This window comes from Castanea sativa, chromosome 5, assembly GCF_040712315.1.
Source record: "Castanea sativa cultivar Marrone di Chiusa Pesio chromosome 5, ASM4071231v1".
Lineage (NCBI taxonomy): Eukaryota > Viridiplantae > Streptophyta > Magnoliopsida > Fagales > Fagaceae > Castanea > Castanea sativa.
The window spans coordinates 66,380,346-66,400,810 of NC_134017.1; the positions used below are offsets into that span (position 1 = coordinate 66,380,346).

The 20,465-nt window shown below is 36.5% G+C and overlaps 1 pseudogene; it reads left to right on the forward strand.

The window, feature by feature from the left end:
* The first annotated feature begins 189 nt into the window (after nucleotides 1–189).
* Nucleotides 190–20,465, forward strand: LOC142635640 (uncharacterized; annotated as a pseudogene).

A 20,465-nucleotide genomic window follows, 5' to 3' on the forward strand; every position in this document is an offset into this window, starting at 1 on the left:
TTCTCCTGAATATATAATCACTGAATTATCTAATGGTTTAAATAAAGAAAAAAAAAAGCTTAGGTAATTTTTTTGGGTTTCACTTTAGTTCTAGTAATTGATTGTGTTTTTGTCGTCGTCGTCATCGTCGTTGTTCTTATTATTATTATTATTGAGAAAATCTAGCAATTGATTGTGTTTATATAATTCATGCTAGTTCCGGAGAGCCGTGAATCCGCGTTGGACCTAGCCGAACTCTTAGTAGAAGAAGATACCTCGTGGAAGTGTACTAGCTCTAATATGGACTTGAGTAAGCCAAAGCCGCACATATATGGTAGTCGCTCAACTCGCTCCAATGCTTCATCTGCTGATGAGAAAAAAGGTAATCTTTTAACTATTTTTGAATTGTGCCAATAGTAAATAAAAGGTATGCCTTCTAACTTTTTTTAATAGCTACAGTGGTCGTACTTGCATGAATTTTTCAATATCTATTGTGAATATGAAGTGAATATTAAATATTTTCAATCCTAAATATTATCAAAATTAAGTTTTGTAACAAAATAGAAGACAATATTCTAAGTGGCTCTTTGGATTTGTTCATCAAAAAGGAAACTATTATGAAATTGAGCTAATTACAACTTATTTGCATGGTTTATAATTTGACACTTAAGGTTGATTTCGTTAGAGTTTTGCAACCCACTTCTATTAAAATTGAGGCTAAATATGTATTTTTGCTACTCTTTTATGTCTTTCTCCTCCTAAAACATAAAAGAACAAGAAAAAACAAGATATAAAAAACAAAAAAGAAGAATTTTGTAAAAATTAAGAACAAACATTATTAGCCACATTTGAGCAAAGGAGAAAATGAATACCTGGGCTTGAAAGAATTGCTCGAGTTTGTCACGCTGTTGTTTGATTTGGATTGCATAGTCATCTGTTATTACATATAGAAAAGGAGATGAGTGACAAACATGTTGTTGATGTTGCTGCTGCTATTATTGTTGTTGACGTAATTGTTGTTGTTGGTCTCCAAAGGATAAGCCGAGGCCTGTGGAGACCACATTGGGGTGATGGGTATTGTTATGGAGTTGAGAAATATCTATAAATTGCAAAGAGAATACTATTGGATTGATTGGAGCTGATGATGACACCCTAAAAGTTGCCGCAACTTCTCTTCGTCTCTTCCATGGATTATTGCAATTAGTCCCCACTGTAATTTATCAAAATCCAAATTTCAAAGTTAAATAACAGTAGCTGAATTGATTGTAACGAATAATTATGACCTTGTCCATTTCTACAAAAAGCCAAACAAAGAAAGAAACGGTTAGGGAAATATTAAAAATGGGATTAATGCTTGTTGTTAATTTTTATAAAACCCTCACTTTTTGATCTTGATTTCTCTTATTCTTTTATATATATTTTAAATGTTTTGGGATGAGAGAAACATAAAATAAGAGTAAGCGAAAGTGGCATGAATATGGTAGTTGCTTTGGTGTTTTGTCTAATAAGGAGACGAGTTAATTTGTTAACAACATTTGAATTGTGCCTGTTAGGTTAAAATAGATTGATCTTGGTTAATTAATTCAATTACCCAAGTTGATTAATTAGGTCAAATTACATGTAAATCATGGAGGCATAAACAAATCACCAAATAAACTAGAATATAACAAAAATTATATTTTACATGGTGATTTATTGACTAATCAGGAAAACTTCTCACAAGACAAAAATCTCACTGGTTGATTTTTAGGTCTCCACTCCCAAGAATCACTAATCAAGAATAAAGCGGTTACAAGTACAAGGAATATTACCACTACTTTGGACTATCTTGAAGTATTAACCTACAATTGAACCTTTACACCAATCCCCAATTGCAATTGATCTTGTAGAGACTTCTTCCTTTGTATCGATCCCAGTATAAGTGCCTAACTTTCTAGCAATTGATGTTTGTTGTCGGATGCAAAGTTCTCCACTTCAATACACGTTGAAGATATGAAAACATTTGGTTACAAAACTCTAAGGCGCATAAGAATGCAATAGCTTCTCCAAAAGTGTATGAGTTTTCTAATTGAGCCTCTGTGTCTTTGATGACTTTAAATTAAAGCTTTTATGCACTTTAGAAGTTTAGTGAACGAAACCCTAGTAAATCAAAGTCATCATGTGCTGAAACATAGTTTTAAGATTTATGTTTCTATGAAGCTTGATAGATCAAGAGGTGTGAAGAGGTATCGAAACACTTCATTAATTCTTGATAGATACTAGTATCAAGCTAGTGTTAAGATTCACTTTTTCAGCTTTTCTTCACTTGTTCTTGGTGCAATCTTTATGTCTTCAATAATATCACTTGTCTTGATCACTCAACATACTTCATGATATTCTAGAAATATCTTAGAACTACCCAGTTACAAGTAAAATATGTTTTGTCAAATGATAGCCCAACTCATGATAGATATGATCCTAATGGTGCCAATAGCTAGAAAATCTAGGATACAAATTAAAATCAAAATTCTACTATTTTTTTGATAGAGGGGTTGCATTTATATATACTTTTCCAATTTATATTGTAAATATGAAACGAAATTATCAAAATTAGATTTTGTGATAAAATAGAAAATAATATTCTAATGGACACTGAATTTGTATGTTAAAGGAAATTTTTTTTTAAATTTATTATAAAATTAATCATTGATTATTTTCAAAATATAAGTTTCATTTTTATATATCATAAATGAAATTGTCAGTTCTTTTATTTTATTACATTTTGTTAATATAAATATATAATAATTTTATTTTTATTATATTAATTTAATTTTGAATTTTAATATATATATATATATATATATATATATATATATATATATATATATATATATATATATATATATATATATATATATGAAGATTGTAATTTTATTAAGATGAAGATAAAAACAATAAATCTTGAGCTAAAGCGGACTTAATGAATGAATGATTTTCCTCTAAGTTACATAATTACCAATATTCTTGGCATGTGGAGCAAACAAATGAGTAGGGCGATTGTCTTATCTTCTAATATGTGGAACTAGAACTTGGCGAAAGTCTTTAAACTTGTGTCGAATCCCATCAATTACATTGGCAATCATAACTGGTGCTTCAGTGGATCCATTCAAGACCTCAAAAACAGTCTTTGAATCACACTTAAACACAACATCACGGATGCCCACATCCCATGCCCACATCAGATAAAGAGAAGGCTAGACCGATTCTTTAAGAGCAATTTGGATATTTTTCCATGGAGTCATGAGGACATGTCGGACATAGCAACCGAAGTCATCCAACACCATTTGAATGTAGACCTTGAGAGGAAGCCCGTCTAGCAAAGACAACGAGTCTTTGCCCCTGAATGAACCAAAGCCATCATGGATGAGGTAAAAAAATTGCTGGCAGCCAATTTTATTTGAGAAGTCTACTACCCGGATTGGCTGGCCAATGTCGTTCTAGTAAAGAAAGCAAATGGGAAATAAAGGATGTGCGTGGAATTCACGGACTTGAATAAGACTTGCCCAAAAGACAGCTTCCCCTTGCTAAGAGTAGATCAACTTGTGGACTCCATGGTAGGGCATAGGCTCCTTACATTTATGGACGTATTCTCAAGATACAACCAAATCAAGATGTCAGAAGAAGACCAAGAGAAGATTGCCTTCATCACTAGCTAGGGGCTCTACTGCTACAAGGTAATGCCCTTTGGACTGAAGAATGCAGGGGCGACTTACCAAAGGTTAGTCAATAAAATGTTCGATAAACAGATTGGGAGAAACATGGAGGTATAGGTGGATGATATGCTCGTCGAGAGCAAGGAGAAAGACACACACTTGGAAAACCTCAAGGACACCTTCATGACCTTTAGACAATACTAGACGAGGCTGAATCCTAGCAAATGAGCCTTTGGGGTTGCATCAGGAAAGTTCTTGGGGTTCATGGTGTCCTAGCGAGGGATAGAAACTAACTCAGAAAAAGTACAGGCTATATTAGAGATGACATCGATGAGAACAGTGAAGGAAGTCTAGAAGTTAACTAGAAGGATCATGGCCCTCAATAGGTTCGTCACTAAACTGACGGACAAATGCCTGCCTTTCTTCAAAACATTGAAGCAAGCTTTTACCTAGACGGAGGAGTGTGAACAAGCCTTCCAAAAATTAAAACACTACCTAAGTAACCCCCCACTCCTTCGCCCGACAAAGGAAGGGGAAAACCTATTTTTGTACCTAGTAGTGTTAGCCACCACCATGAGAACAACTTTAATTCGAGAAGAAATTAGAGTACAACTCCCAATTTACTATGTCAGCCAAGCTTTCTAAGGAGTTTAGGCAAAGTATCCACAGATTGAGAAGATCGCCTTTGCCCTAATTGTTGCCTCTTGTAAACTACATCCCTACTTCCAGGCAAACCCTATTATGGTAGGGATGTAGTTTACGATCCAAACCGAAAGGTAGTCAACCCGAAAAGGAGGAGGAGTGGGGGTCATCATCAGCACTCTAGAAGGAGATGTCCTCAAATACGGAGTGCAACTTCAATTCCCTGCCACTAACAATGAAGCAGAATATGAGGCCATATTAACAAGGCTTAGGATCGGGAGAGCTTTGGGTGCTAGGAAATTACTCCTTTCAAAGTGAATCTAAATTAGTGATAGGGCAGATAAAGGGTGAATATGAAGCAAAAGAGGACAGGTTGTAGAAATATCTCAGGCTGATGAACCACCTAACCCAAGAGTTTGATTGGGTAGACTTCACATAAGTCCTTAAGAACTAGAACTCAAAATTAGATGAAGTAGCAAGGCAAGCATTGTCTGAAGAAGGAACAATGTCACCAGAGTAAAAGTGCAAAAGCATCCTAGCATTGAAGAAATCCACGCTCTTGCGATTCAAAACCAAAACGGTTGGATGACTCCGATTCTATCTTTCCTTCGAGATAGACGACTTCTAGCAGATGTCGATGAAGCAAGGAAGGTCCAAAAGCAAGCGGCTAGGTTCACGATCCTGAACGACGCCTTGTATAAAAGTGGGTTCTCCATGCCCTACCTAAAGTGTGTCGAAGAAGACGAAGCTAAGTATATTCTAGAGGAGATCCATGAAGGAATATGCAGAGACCACACGGGCCCGAGATCCTTGGTAAGCAAGATCATTAGAACAGGTTACTTCTTGCTTACTATGTAGAAAGATGCAAGGGAGTTCGTTGAATGGTGAGACAAGTGCCAGAGGTTCAGGAATGTCCAACGTGTTCCAAGAAAAAGGATGATAACCATAACTTCCCCGTGGCCATTCACTCAATGGAGGATCGACATCATGTGCCCTTTACCTCAAGGTAAAAGACAAGTAAAGTTCTTATTGCTTGCGATTAACTAATTTACAAAATGGGTTGAAGCGGAAGCTCTACCAACTACCACCGAAGCAAAGATCCAGAACTTTGTATGGAGAAACATAGTTTACAGGTTCAGAATACCCAAGACGATAATATCAGACAACAAACGCTAGTTAGATAGTCAAGACTTCAGAAACTTCTTCTTAGGACTAGGAATCAAGAACCAGTTTTCTTCTCCAGGACATCCGCAAGCCAACTGACAGACGAAAGTGATGAATCGAATGCTATTGAAGATCATCAAAGTTCAATTGGAAGAGGCAAAAGGCGCATAGCTGGAGGAACTGCCAAATATCTTATGGGCATACAAAACCATTGTGACGACCCTGAAAGGAGAGACGCCGTTCAGACTCACCTACGGCACCGAAGCAGTAATACCAATCGAAGTAGGAGTCACTAGCATGAGAAGATAAGTTTTCCATGAAGATAGCAACGATGATCAATTGAAGGTCAACCTGGACTGTTTGGATGAAGTAAGAGAAGAAGCATCTTAGAAGATGGCAAAGTATCAGCAGAAGATGACCGAGTACTACAACAAGAGAGTGAAGCTCAGAAGACTTGACATAGAAGACCTTGTTCTATGCAGAGTCACATCGACAACGAAGGATTCAACCCAGGGAAAGTTCGGGCCAACTTAGGAAGGACCCTATAAAGTCATCCACTATTCAAGACAAGGAAGCTACCATTTGGAGTTAATGGCCTGGAAAAAATTACTGTGACCATGGAACATCAAGCATTTGAAAAAGTATTTACAGTAGAGATAAGGTACTGTTGTAATCGCGAAAAAATAAACACCGTCATTCGAAACAAAGTAATAAAAGTACTATTCAGCGAATATTCAGCAAATTGTGTACAAATATATGCCAGAAAAAAAAAGAGCTAAGTGATAAAATTTCCTAAACAAATGTACATCACCGACGAAGCCAAGTGATAAGATTCCTTAAATGGATGTAAATCACCTCAAAAATGGCAAAGTGATAAAATTTCCTAGACAGATGTACATCACTGACGAAGCCAAGTGATAAGGTTTCTTAAATGGATGTAAATCACCCCCAAAAATGGCGAAGTGATAAAATTCCTTAGACAAATGTACATCACTAACAAAGCCAAGTGATAAGATTCCTTAAATGGATGTAAATCACCCAAAATTGGCTAAGTGATAAAATTCTCTAGACGGATGTACATCACTGACGAAGCCAAGTGATAAGATTCATTAAATGGATGTAAATCACCTCAAAAATGGCTAAGTGATAAAATTCCCTAGACAGATGTACATCACTAATGAAGCCAAGTGATATGATTCCTTAAATGGATGTAAATCACCCCAAAAATGGCTAAGTGATAAAATTCCCGAAACGGATGTAAGTCACTCAACCAAGTGATAGAATTCCTAATAAGGATACAAATCACATGAAAATGACTAAGTCCTAAAACCTTGACGAAGTCAAGTTTCTTCGCAAACACAAATCACCAAGAACGGAGAGGTGATGACCATTAGAGGTCAAGCAAGCGAAAATCGTGCAAAGATGAATAAAAAGAAAGCAGAACAACCATTGAAGGTAAGGTAAATGAACAATGGCATAAGCATATAATCATCAAGAAGATTGGTTTAGAGTTAATATTTAAAGCCCAAAAAACACACTGGGCAAGAAGATTGTTTCCAAGTTAATATTTAAAGCCCCAAAAAAACTAGGCACCTTAAAAAAAAATGATGAACAGGGGAATGCTTAAATAGTAGCCTTGTCACCACTAGTTGAATCAACGGGAGCATCCTCAGGTTCATGAACATTACCCTCTGGAGCATTCTCTTTAAGAGTAGCAATAGTAGCTTGGGCAGCCTTATCAGCCTCCATCTCCTTATCCACTTCCTCGAAATCCAAATCCTTTAAGTTAACTCAAGAGGAATGCTTCGCCATGTATCTTCTGAGGAGCTCAAAGCCCTTGTAATACTAGTTGAAAAGTACGGTGTTATATTCTTCAGTCTACTGGAAAGCCTAGAAGGCCTTAGCAGCCACAGACTTGACCTTTTGGTTTGCGGCTTGGAGTTGTTCGTCCTTTTGCAGTGTTAACTGCTTCTCCACCTTGAGCTCGTCAGCTAACGTCGTCGCCTTCTCCCTAGCTATGTTGGAATTGTCCATAGCAGTAATGAGGTCCCTCCTCATCTTCACAGCCTTGGCCTCGAAAGCCTCCACTTTGGACCTCGCCACCACGACTTTCTCCTCTTGGCCAAGGTACTCAGCAGATATGTGGATCGCCTCTGCTAGGGCCTAAAATTCATAAGGAAGGAAGGGTTATAAAATTACTAGAACCATTCCAAACCATAAGCGAAACAAAAGGAAACTTACCTGGACAAGCTTATGGATGTGGCGATTCACAAGCTTATGAGAAGGGACGCCAAAAAGCGCCTTAAGATCGTTAGTAGTAACAGTGGAATAGGCCCTTGCTTGAGCAATCCCAGTATCGTCCCAGACATTGGATGCTTGGGAGCCTACCTTCTCCTTTCCCTTGGCCATGGTCCTTTGCCTTTTTGGATAAGGAGTGAGCTCTTCCAAGAAGGTCGTGGGAGACCCCTTCTCAACGACCCGAACCACTTTCTTCCCTAGGCTCGAAAGGGGCTCGTTCGTTTTGGCCTTCATCTTGGCATACATCTCCTTGTTGAACTTGGTCGTCATTTCTGCATAAAAAAGAAAGTAAAAAAAAAGACCAAAAAATAAAAACTAAAAAATAAAATTCACTTTTTTCTTCAATCTCGATAGCGCAGGACGAAGGGGGAAGGCTCCATACCTAAAAAGTGATGAGCCAAAGTTCAGGGATCGAAGAGGTCGTCGAAGTCATCGATCTTCTTCGCATACTTAGTGGTCGCTTGGACATGCTCCTTGTATCTGCTCTTAAGCCTGGGGCACTCCTTAACTATGAATGCACAATAAACAAAGGTTAGTGACGAATTAAGTTTGAGAAGAGAACTGTCAAAAAGCAAGTGGGGGACGACGCACCTAAGTTCGGGGACCTCCACCGATGAAGCAATCTAGGAACCTCACCCTAGAAGTTGTCAGAAAGTGTCTCCCATCCATCTCTAGACATGAAGAAGTATCTAGATTTCCAATACTGGAAGGACAATGGAAGATACGTAATAATCCTCGCCTTCCTAACTCAAGGCACCAACTCATAGTACCCATATTCTTTGGACTTTTTCAGATGATACAAGTGAACGAACTCATCCAACTTGATCATGTCACCTTTAGTGACGACCATCCAAATCTCCATATAGCTAATCACTATCCTCCACAAGGTTGGCATAAGTTGCCTTAGAGCGATGTTGAAATGGTTCAAGAGTTCCATGATGAATGGATGGATAGGGAACATAAGACCACACTAGAAAGCAGCCGTGTAAAAGCACACTTCTTCAGGTGAGAAATGAAAAACTTTTTCCCCTTCTTGAGGAAGACGAATCCTGACTTCCTTGGGGAACTTGAATTTGTCCCTAAACCTAAAAAGGGTTTCAACATCTAGGGCGCACTCTTCCCTAAGGGCATGGAAGGGCCTGATCTCCTTTCGTCCAGACGACAAAGGGCTTGACGTAGCAGTATCTCCTCTCGCCCCAACGGGGTCATCACTAGACGGCAACCCTATCTTAAGCTCACTAGACCTCACCTCAGACGTTACCTCCCTCTCACCCATCATCTCCTTAAATCAATTGAAGGATCGATGTAGCAAAGGATGCAAATCAGCCAACAAAAAAACTAAACTGCTATTCCTAATTACGAAACCCTTAATTGGGGGGACGGAACCAAAGGATTCCCCTGAACAGGCAAAGAGAAACGAAATGGAGGGAATTAGTTGCCTAACCTTGGAGCTCTCAACCATGGAACTAAAAAAGGAAAAGGGGGGGGGGGGGGGGGGGAATTTCTATCCTAAAATGGAAAAGGAAAGGCAGGTAATTTTTGCTATAAAAAAGGAGAAGAAAAAGAAACCGTACCTTAGAAAAATGGACTTAAAGAGGAAAGAGTTCGTGGAACGCAAAAAAGCTCGAAGAAGAAAAACGTAGAGCAACAATGGCGCAAGAGAGAGAAAAAGTGAAGGAGAAAAAGAAAAATGAAGTGGCTTAAAAAGATAGACTTGTAAAACTGAAAAACGACTAGAAATCGAAATCCACCATTGAGAGTGCGCCACGTGGCCACAACACATACGGCGCTGCCACTCCGCCTTAAATGCAGACATAACCAGAATGTCAAGAGTCACATCCGAGCAAAATGGCCTTTTGTATTCTTAAGATCGTCATCACATGTAAGGACGATCTCAGAATAGGGGGCAACTGATGGACCGAGTAATTACCCTTGTCTAAGGAAGCCAGGTTAGACAAAGATAGAGTGACATGAAAGCTACCATTTAATACCCCGACAGTTACACATCAGTAAGAAGACTGTTGGGGCCTTAATAAAGGCCAAATTGAAGACCTGGGACATTACCCAAGTTCTCCTTAAACCACCAATTAAGGAGAGCAACGACTACTAAAGAAAGCTGGTATATATAGGCCTACAAAATCCAAGAGAAGGTACAGACATTCTACTTAGCTTAGACCCTACTACTAAGTTCTCTACATCTCTCAAGCCATATTCACTGACTTTATCATTAGAGACTCCATGGCCGGCACCACACGGGTGACCACCTTGAGAGGATCCCATTCTTCTTTTTTAACTTTCCAGGAAGTTGGATGAGGTCGTGTTGATCCATCTGGACGAACCTACTTACTGACGATTTCTGCATCATCATAAATGATATTATTATTTATTAGAGAATTCTCCTAAATAAATCACTGCATTATTTAATGGTTGTGTTAGGTTCTAAAGATTTAGGATTAAATATTTAGAGTCCTAATTTATTTATGTTGGCAAACCAAGAACAAAAACATGTCTAGAATAGGTGTTAGAAATTGCTCAAGGTGATTCAAGTCGAGTTTGAAAAACATTCAAGCTACAGGAAAAAGAATTGAAATTCAATGAAGCTTGATTGATCAAAGAAGTTTGACTGATCGAAAATCGCAATAAAGCAGTTTCTGCAAAATTTTAAATTAGGCCCAAGCTTGCGAAATCATTTAAGGTTTCAGTCCAACATTTCTAAGTATAAAAGGAAAACCCTAACAAGGTTGTGAAGACTTTTGGAAGACTTGTGAGTTAATCCTGTGAAATCTGAGAAGTTTTGTACCTTCTAGCTCCACAAGTATCTTGCTGGTGGAATCTATTTGCTGCTGCAAGATCAACAAGTGGTGATCTGAAACCTTTGAGTGAGATCTCAAAATCATAAGCATGGGAGCTTATGTGCTGTAAATCCAAGAGAGAAGAGTGTGGATTTGGAGCTTGCACGTGGTTGTGTCAATAAGTTAATACTAGAGGTAGCTATAGATTTAGGGTTATATCTTATTGTAAAACTTCAATTCTCTGTTAGTGGATTTGTTTACCTTGAGGATAGTTAGGTCAAATCCTCCCCAAGTTTTTACTGTGAAACAGTTTGTTTCATTGGTTTTTCTAGGTGATCATATCTATGTGTTAATTACTTTTCTGCTGCTGTGCATAATATGATCCTTCACTATTTAACTTAGATCTCATAATTAACTAAAGTAATCACTTGACTAATATATTAGATTAAAAAAATCTGTTTTAAGGGATCTAAACAAACAAACATGTTGAAATATATATATTAAAAAAAAGCAAGGGATTTTTTTTTTTTTCGTTTATTTTCTAGCAATTAATTTTGTTTATATAATGCATATTAGTTCCGGAGAGCCAAGAATTCGTGTCGGAGCTAGCCAAACTCTCAGCAAAAGATGGTAGTTCTAATGTGAACCTAAGTAAGTCAAAGCTGCCCAAATACGGTAGTTGCTCTGGTATTTTATCTACTGATGAGATGGTAGGTAGTTCTCGGCAACCATTGAAACAAGGAGTTACACCGTTGTTTCTAGCTACTAGGTCAGGCTGCGTAGAGATCGTTAAAGAAATACTCAAAATATACCCTCAGGCAGTAGAGCACATAGATGATGAAGGGCAGTGCATATTGCATGTAGCTATCAAGTACCGCCAGTTGGAGGTATTCGAGCATGTGTGTAAAATGGAAGTACCGATGAGGTGGTTGGTACGAAGGCTTGACAACAATGGGAACACTATTTTACATATGGTAGGAATGCCAATACATGATTATGTACCTGAAAAGATGTTGGGCCCTGCACTTCAATTGCAAGAGGAGCTGCTCTGGTTTGAGGTACTCTTCTCTCTAACTCCACTGTCATCTGCCCTGCAATCCTTGCTTTGATTTTTTTCTCCTTCTATTTTTTGAAAATGAATAAAGCCAGTTGCAACCTGCAATGGCTCATGGGGGAGGGTGAATAGGAGATTAGAACTAGTGATCCTTCGTTCGGGCATGTAGGGGTGAAGTCATTTGCAAAGTTCTTGAAAAATATTTATCCCCTTAATGACTATACTAGAGTGTGTGTAGATATAATAATAATAATAATAATAATAATAATAATAATAATACTAATAGGTAAGCTGATAGAAAATTCAAATAGATTTCAAATAGGAATTCAATTGAAGTCTAATTTTGAACCACGTGTTCCATTTAATTTAAATTTTTAAATTTTTGTACCAAGTGAGTTAATTTAATGTAAAAATTGGATTTTAATTAGAGTTTAATTTTGTGACATGTGTCCCATCTAATCTAAGTTTTTTAATTTTTGTACCAAATGGGTTAGTTTAGTGTATTAAATGAATAGTCCAATATAAGTAAACCATAAAAAATTTAATTTTTGAATGATTTTATATTTATGAGTCTTTTTTTGTTGAACTAAAAACAATTCAAGTTTATAAGTCATCTACATATATATATATATAAATATATATATATATATATATATATATATATATATATATTAATATGTAAATTTAAAAGAAAATGCAAATAGAGTCTAATTTTGCATCACGTATCCTATCTAATCAAAATTTTTAAAATTTTGAATCAAGTTAGTTAGTTCAATGTAAAAATTGGATTTCAATTAGAGTTTAATTTTACGGCATGTGTTCTATTTAATTGAAGTTTTTTAATTTTTGAACCAAATGAGTTAATTTAGAGTAGAAAACGAGGAGTTCAATATAAATAAACAATAAAAAACATAATCATATATCTAACATTATATATAAAATTAGAGGAAGAGAGAGTTTGAATGATTTTATATTTATGAGCCTTTTTTTTGTTTAAACGAAAAACAATTCATTTGGCACAAAAATTATATATATATATATATTAATAGGTAAAATTTAGAAAAGAAAAATCCAATTAAATTCTACATTTGAAGTCCAATTTTGCACTATGTGTCCTAAATTATTTATTTTTAGAGGGAATTTTATTTTTTAATTTTGGAATCAAATGTGGGATCATATCATAAATATCCATTCAAGTAAATTATTGTGTACAAAAACCAAAGAGTCTAGAATTAATGAACGTAAAAATATTTTAAAAAATAGACAATTTACATTTTCTACATAATAACATTCTTACAAGACTTTTTAAATAGTTACAAAAATATATAAGAATGACTATCAATAATATTTAAATTATACATGTAAGATTATTATATTATACAATACATCTTAATGTATATCTTTTAAGCATATCCATGCATATGCATGGGGTTACAAGCAAGTACATATAATGATTAATGACACTTGTAATTAAGTATTTTTGTTTTTAGTTTTTTTACATAAGGCTTTTAAAGGGACTTATAAGTTATACTTAGGAAAGCTAGTAGTTGGCACAATCACAATTATTTTTATATTGCATTATTATTTTTAAATAATATAAAAATATTTGTTTAATTTCATTTTTTGGTTTCCCATTTTCTCAAAACTATCTAAAAGTTCAAATAGTGTATAAAATATCAATAAACGTTTAGACCCCCAAAATTAAAAATACCAACACAAGCTTATAATCAAGCAATATATGTACGGAAAATGAAATATAAGCTATAACCAAATTGGTAACACACTCTAAACCATATTTAATCACAAACACAGTAGTAATTAAAAGGTAAAGAGAAAGGGAAGAAAGATGCAAATACAAAAATAACACGGCGATGTGTTATCGAAGAGGAAACTGAAACACTAGGTAAAAACCTCTCTGCTGCCCTCCAAGCGGTCAATAATCTACTAGAGAATGAAGTCGGGATACATGAATAGTAATAGACCCTCCAAGCCTAATCTACCCAGTGCACCTAAGCACTCCAACCTTCTTGCTCCAACAGGGTTACGTCGAACCTTGTCTTCTCCAGCTTACTAGATCCCGCAATAAGCCCATTGCATCCGCCATCTTTGGTATATTCCAATGCTTCCCAAGCTCCAAAAACACTCAACACTCTAAATGGGTGTGGGTAGTGTTTGGGTACAAATCTTCTCTCAATAGGTATAACAATGGGAGAGGGAGAGGGAATGAGAAGAGACTACAAAGATTTTTCTCTAAAAATGAGTAGCTCTCTCTCTAATGAGGTGGGTTTGTTGTAGAAACCTTTCTTAGGGTTTTTCTCTCTGAATAGCTACACTAAAATTTCGTGGGTATAAGAGTATTTACAGTAGGGTATGAGATGGAACGTGAAAAGTCAGTTTTCATCCAAACAGGGCATTCTAGCAACTTGGCCTCGCGATTAGAACGAGTCGCGAGTTTGAGTCGCGAGATAACTTCTAGGCTAGACTGTACTTTTTATCTTGTAGTGCTCTAGTTGTCGTGACCCTTCAACTCCCTGCATGCTTCACACGTGTGGCAACTTGCCAGTTGCGAGTCAGTCGTAAGATCCAGCTGCGAGACTCCTCTTGAATGCACACAACTTGAGTTTCTTCACACTCTCTCACACACAACCCTTACATTATTCCCACCTAAATACAGGGTTTCTACATACTGAATTACAAGTAAATTTGGCACGGAATAAAGCCAACACATGATTGAATAAATTCAACCTTACAATCTCCCCCTTTAGCTATTTCGTGACAAAATACCCTAAAACAGACTCTAGACCTAAACGTGAGTTTAGGAACATTGACAAAACTGACTCACACCTAAATATAGAAGCTGTGATGTACTTAGAACATATATTCCTGTAACCTAAAACACTTGCACAAAACACATTAGACCTTCAAGGTAAAACAAGTAATAAAAGGACAAATATAATGTAACAAGTAAATTGCGATCAAGTAGACATGATGTAAAACATATAAGCAACTTGATCATACACCAAAACAGTCATAAAGAAATGACTACAATGATCACATAGCAAAGCAAATTATCATCCGAACATGCAATCAATAAAGCACAATAGCATAAGGATGTATGCATATTCAACACAAACATGATGCAAAGAGAACAACAAAGTATAGATACTAAACATAACTTAAAGCACCAAAAAGCAAACAAGAAGACAAACATAAAGAAAAACAAACAAAACAGAGATTTCTTATTAACCCAAAGTCTTTTCCCCCTTGGTACATGTATCTCCCCTATGGAATAACTCTCCCCCTACACATGTGCATGAGAAATAGAATTTATCCTCCTAATAATGTGCACAAGAGTCATATAGAAATGACAAAAACTCTTTGGTATACTACTCTAGAGCACACTCTCCCCCTTTTTGACACGAGTAGACAAAGGGTCAAGAAGAAATGAGGGCAAGAGATGAAGTAGTGAATAAGGATAAAGATGCATGAGGGGTGCAAGATGAATGAGAAAATGAAGCTCAAAAAATAGACAACTAAATACTACAAAGCATAAAGTAAACATGACAAGCTAGGATGAAGAAACAAGGTATAGACCAATGCATGATAAGGGTAGCAAGGTGTGTGCAAGAGATGGCTATGTATAATGCATGACCAAAGCATGAAAAATGCACATGTGGGGCAAGCTGTGTTAAACACACAACCAATGAACCAAACATGTTCCTTATGAGGAAACATAAGAATCCCCAAAGTTTGGTACTCATCGGAGTCCAAACAAGTGAGAAAATGCCTTAGAGGCATTTTATCAAACACCTAGCACGCACATTATGAATAACAATGTAAAACAATGCATGAACATCATGAAATCTACCCTTAATACATGTTCTTTTTGCCATAAGGGGCCAACATCCAAAGCAAATCATCAAAAGAAACCAATCTCATACAAAAATTTGACAAAACATAATCTAAGGATCTAAACCAATGAAAAGTGTTTAAAATTACCTTAGAGATGTTAATGGAATAAAAAACCATTCAAATTGATTGGGTTTTGATGTCAAAATATTGAAAGAGGGGTTTTAGAGAGAATGAGAGAGGTTTAAAAACAGGTTTCCCACGAAAAGCTCTTTAAAAAGCTATTTCTGGGTGTTTCGCGATTGGCGAGTCGCGAGCTGAGTTGCGAGTGAGTCGCGAACCATTCTATGTAAACTCGTGACTGGATCTCGTGACTGGGTGAATCGCCAAAATGAGTAGCCAAAACTCGCTACTCGCGAGAGTAGCCAGAATGAGTAGCCAAAAATTCTGACACCTATTTTTCAACACAGAACATGTTTAAACAATGAAAAACAAAGTAAGCACTAAACATGAACACAAAGAGTGATAAAAATCACTTCCAAATACATATAAAATGATCAAAAAACTTTTTGGTTTGATCCATATATAGTTGAGCACACACACATCACATTTAAACAAGTACAATCGAACAAATGAATAAGGCATTCATTAAATATTAGGCATGTATGTTGTGTGTGTGTATCAAATGTGGAATAGTCCTTAGTTTAGAGTGAAGCTTCAATGATTAATTCAATCAAGTCATACACAACTAATACTAAGTCAATTGGTCTATCTCAATTATAGACATGAACATATATGACCTCCCACAAAAAAATGATTACATATCTTTGAAGCTTTTCATTTTGGCTTCATTCAACTTATAACATTTGATCATTTTGAATCAATACATCTCATTTTGAGATCGATGCTTGAAATTTTTGATATTTCAATTTGATGAACAAGCCTTTGGCCTTTTTGGGCATCATACATTTTCATTACAAGTCGTTTTCCCTTTTTCCTAGTTGAATACTAGTATGTGTGACAGCTTTTGTAACTCATTATCTCTTTTTGAAATTTGAAATTTGTTGAGTTCTTTAAGAAAAAAAATATAAAAGAGTGGGAAGATATATAGGCACAAGTCTACGCATGTATCAAAACCAACGTGACTATTGACTAATCATTCATGACAAACTTGAAGATCGATTTACAACAATCACACATAGATGTCAAGATTTTTTCCACAAAGATAGATGTGCATACATAACAAGCCAAACTCGTAAATACACTACGCCATTAGTACGAAGGTACTACGCCAAACTCACATGAGATATGTGCTTAAACATATATGATCAATCTTTTTGAATTTTTCACTTTTTATGTGGTTTTGGATTTTTACACACACAAAAGAAAGACATAAAAGTAAGATAAAAAACAAAAACAAAACAATGCATATAAAGGGATACATGATGCACAAATGCATGACAATGAAGGATCTAATGCATGAACGATCCTACAAAAATCAAAAGAATTAGATCAATGACCAAAAGAGCGAAAGCTCAACCATAGGAACCCTTACTCATCCAAATGGAACGATTGTTTGGAATGAGTCTCTCATGAAAAGTGAGAGGAGGGTTGGAAGCATGATAACCAGAAATGCACATAGACAAGGTTGTAAGAACATCAAAAACTTTCTTTAACAGCTTACCATTTTCCCCTAAAACTGGTTTAGCTTTCATAGTACAACTTCCAAAAAGCTCAAGTTTCTCTTTTCTTTTGATTCTTTTAAGAGCTTGAAACTTGGAGCAATGAGGTCTAAGATGACCAAAGGCACCACAATGGTGACAAACAATGGGTTTAGGTCCACTAGGCTTTTTAGGGAGGATCTAGCACCATGGTTTTGTTCTTTCTTCAACATGGGGCATTGAGGTCTTATGTGACCGATCACACCGCAATGATGGCAATTAGGAACAAACTTAGATCCACTCAATTCCCTAGGATGGGACCTAAACAGAGGCATAGGCTTAAGAGCCTTTCTCTCCACTTTTTGTTTTCTTTTGTGTGGAGGAATGTACACCAATTTGTCCTTTGAGGTAGAACACACAATAGACGCAAAATCGGGTACCACAACATGATTGCAACAAATATTTTCATCATTTTTAGCAATAGGTTCAGCAATCAAACACTTGGCATGCATCTTAAGAGATTCATTTTCACATTTTAGCTCATCAACAAGTTTGTTAGACAAAACAAGTTTAGCCTCCAAGTCCATATTCAAATATTCAAACTCTTTTATCTTTTCAAGAGACTTTTCAGCAAGTTTCTTATATTTCTCAACCAATTTGTTGGATTCATTGAGCTTAGAAATCACATCATCCTTTTCACAAAACAACTTGCTCAAACTCTTTTGAAACTTCTTAGCATTTTTCTTCAAGAGTTTGATGTTAGGAATATTAACAACACCCAAAGATTCATGTAACATATCATCACAATCATGAGAATTATCACTCATAGAGGCATTTTTACAAACACGTGACATGTTTCATTCATCAACATCCAGAACATGCATAGAGGCATACAAAACACTACCCATTGGAAATAAACACAAGGGGTCAAGGATCATACTTAGGTAGTTAAACCACAACAAGTTTACCTGCTCTGATACCAATTGGAAGTTCAAATAGTGTATAAAACACCAATGAACGGTTAGACCTCCAAAATTAAAAATACTAACACAAGCTTATAATCAAACAATATATGTGCGGAAAATGAAATATAAGCTATAACCAAATTGGTAACACGCTCTAAACCATATTTAATCACAAACACATCAATAATTAAAAGGTAAAGAGAAAGGAAAGAAATATGCAAACATAAAGATAACACGACGATGTGTTATCGAAGAGGAAACTGAATCACACGGCGAAAAACCTCTCCATCGCCCTCCAAACGATCAATAATCCACTAGAGAATTAAGTTGGGATACATGAATTGTAATAGACCCTCCAAGCCTAATCTACCTAGTGCGCTTAAGCCCTCCAAGCTTCTTGTTTCAACAGGGTTACGTCGAACCTTGTCTTCTCTAACTTACTGGATCTCGCAATAAGCTCATTGTATCCGCCATCTTTGGCATTTTTCAATGCCTCCCAAGCTCCAAAAACACTCAACACTCTAAATGGGTGTGGGTAGTGTTTGGGTACAAGTCTCCTCTCAATAGGTTTAACAATGGGAGAGGGAATGAGAAGAGACTACAAAGATTTTTCTCTAAGAATGAGTAGCTCTCTCTCTAATGAGGTGGGTGTGTTGTAGAAACCTCTCTTAGGGTTTTTCTCTCTGAATAGCTACACTAAAATTTCGTGGGTATAAGGGTATTTATAGTAGGGTATGAGATGGAATGTGAAAAGTCAGTTTTCATCCAATCAGGGCATTCTGGCAACTTGGCCTTACGACTAGAACGAGTTGCAAGTTTAAGTCGCGAGATAACTTCCAGGCCAAACTGTACTTTTTGTCCTGTAGTGCTCTAGCTGTCGTGACTCTTCAACTCCTTACATGCTTCACATGTGTGACGACTTGCCAGTCGCGAGTCAATCGCGAGATCTAGTTGTGAGACTCCTCTTGAATGTACACAACTTGAGTTTCTTCACATTCTCTCACACAAAACCTTTATATTTTTTCCACCTAAATACATGGTTTCTACATCATGGATTACAAACAAATTTGGCATGGAATAAAGCTAACAGTTGATTGAATAAATTCAACCTTACACTTTCAATGAGAGATTAATCACTGTTTGCGAGACGTGGACTATCATAGTTGGATAAATCAATGACCTAAGGAGTTTTTTCAAAGTGCTAGTGCTCGGACTTGAACAGAGAAGCACCCAGTCAAAGCCACTTTAAGACTGAGTGTCCAACCACTTGGCCAACCCCTTTGGGTTATTTATTTAAATTTTAAACTATGATTGATAGACTCTTTATATATGAAAACAGAGATTAGGTTAAAAGTATATTTTTCATTTTTTTTTATTAAAAAGAATCTTGTTAAATTTCAAATCTATCTTTTAAAAAATTGTCAATTTAATTGAATCAGCTTCGGAAATATAATTAAGATACCTTTTTAAAGTGAATTTTTAGCTGGTTCGTGAAATGCATGTGCTTGTCGTGAAATGTATGTTTCTGTGTGCAGCGTGTAAAGTCAGTTACAAAAGAGGCTTTCGTTTGTCATCAGAACAATATGAAAGAGACAGCTGAAGCATTATTTGCTACTACGAAATCCAAGCTCCGGAATTCAGCCAGAGATTGGCTAATTCGCACATCAGAAGGATGCTCCATTGTGGCAGTTCTCATCGCGACAGTTGCCTTTACAGCAGCCTACACAATACCAGGAGGTCCTGATCAAAAAACTGGTTTTCCAGTCCTTCTCTATCACCCTTTCTTTGTGGTCTCCACAGCAAGTGATGTACTCTCACTCTCATGTGCTTTGACATCAGTGGTTATGTTTCTTTCAATCCTCACAGCACCATTTCGATTGGAAGACTTCAAGCATTCGCTTCCTAACAAGCTCATGCTAGGCTTCACATTTCTGTTTTTCTCCGTTGTAATGATGATGATATCATTTTCTGCAACAATCATTCTCATGGTACATTGTAGTGAAAGGTGGACAAAAATTCTCCTCTATTCCCTTTCTTTCCTTCCAGTTGGCATTTTTGCACTAGCATATTTCCCTCTTTATCTTTCTGTGACAAAAACTCACAAGCATTTGCTCAAGAAGATAAAAGAGGCATTTCCTTGCCGTTGTTGGTTTCCTACTCTGTCTAGGGACACCTATTTCTTCCACAGCAATCGAGCCTAAATTCGCCTTCAAGGTGGGAGCAATAATAATTCCAGTCGAGACAACCCAGAGGGAGAACACTTTGGTTCCCAGGATACATCACAGACCAAGCTATTTTCCGTTTAGGAAAGCCAAATTGTTGCACTTATGAAAAGCAGTCTTCTGTCATGATATGTGTAGGAATTCTTC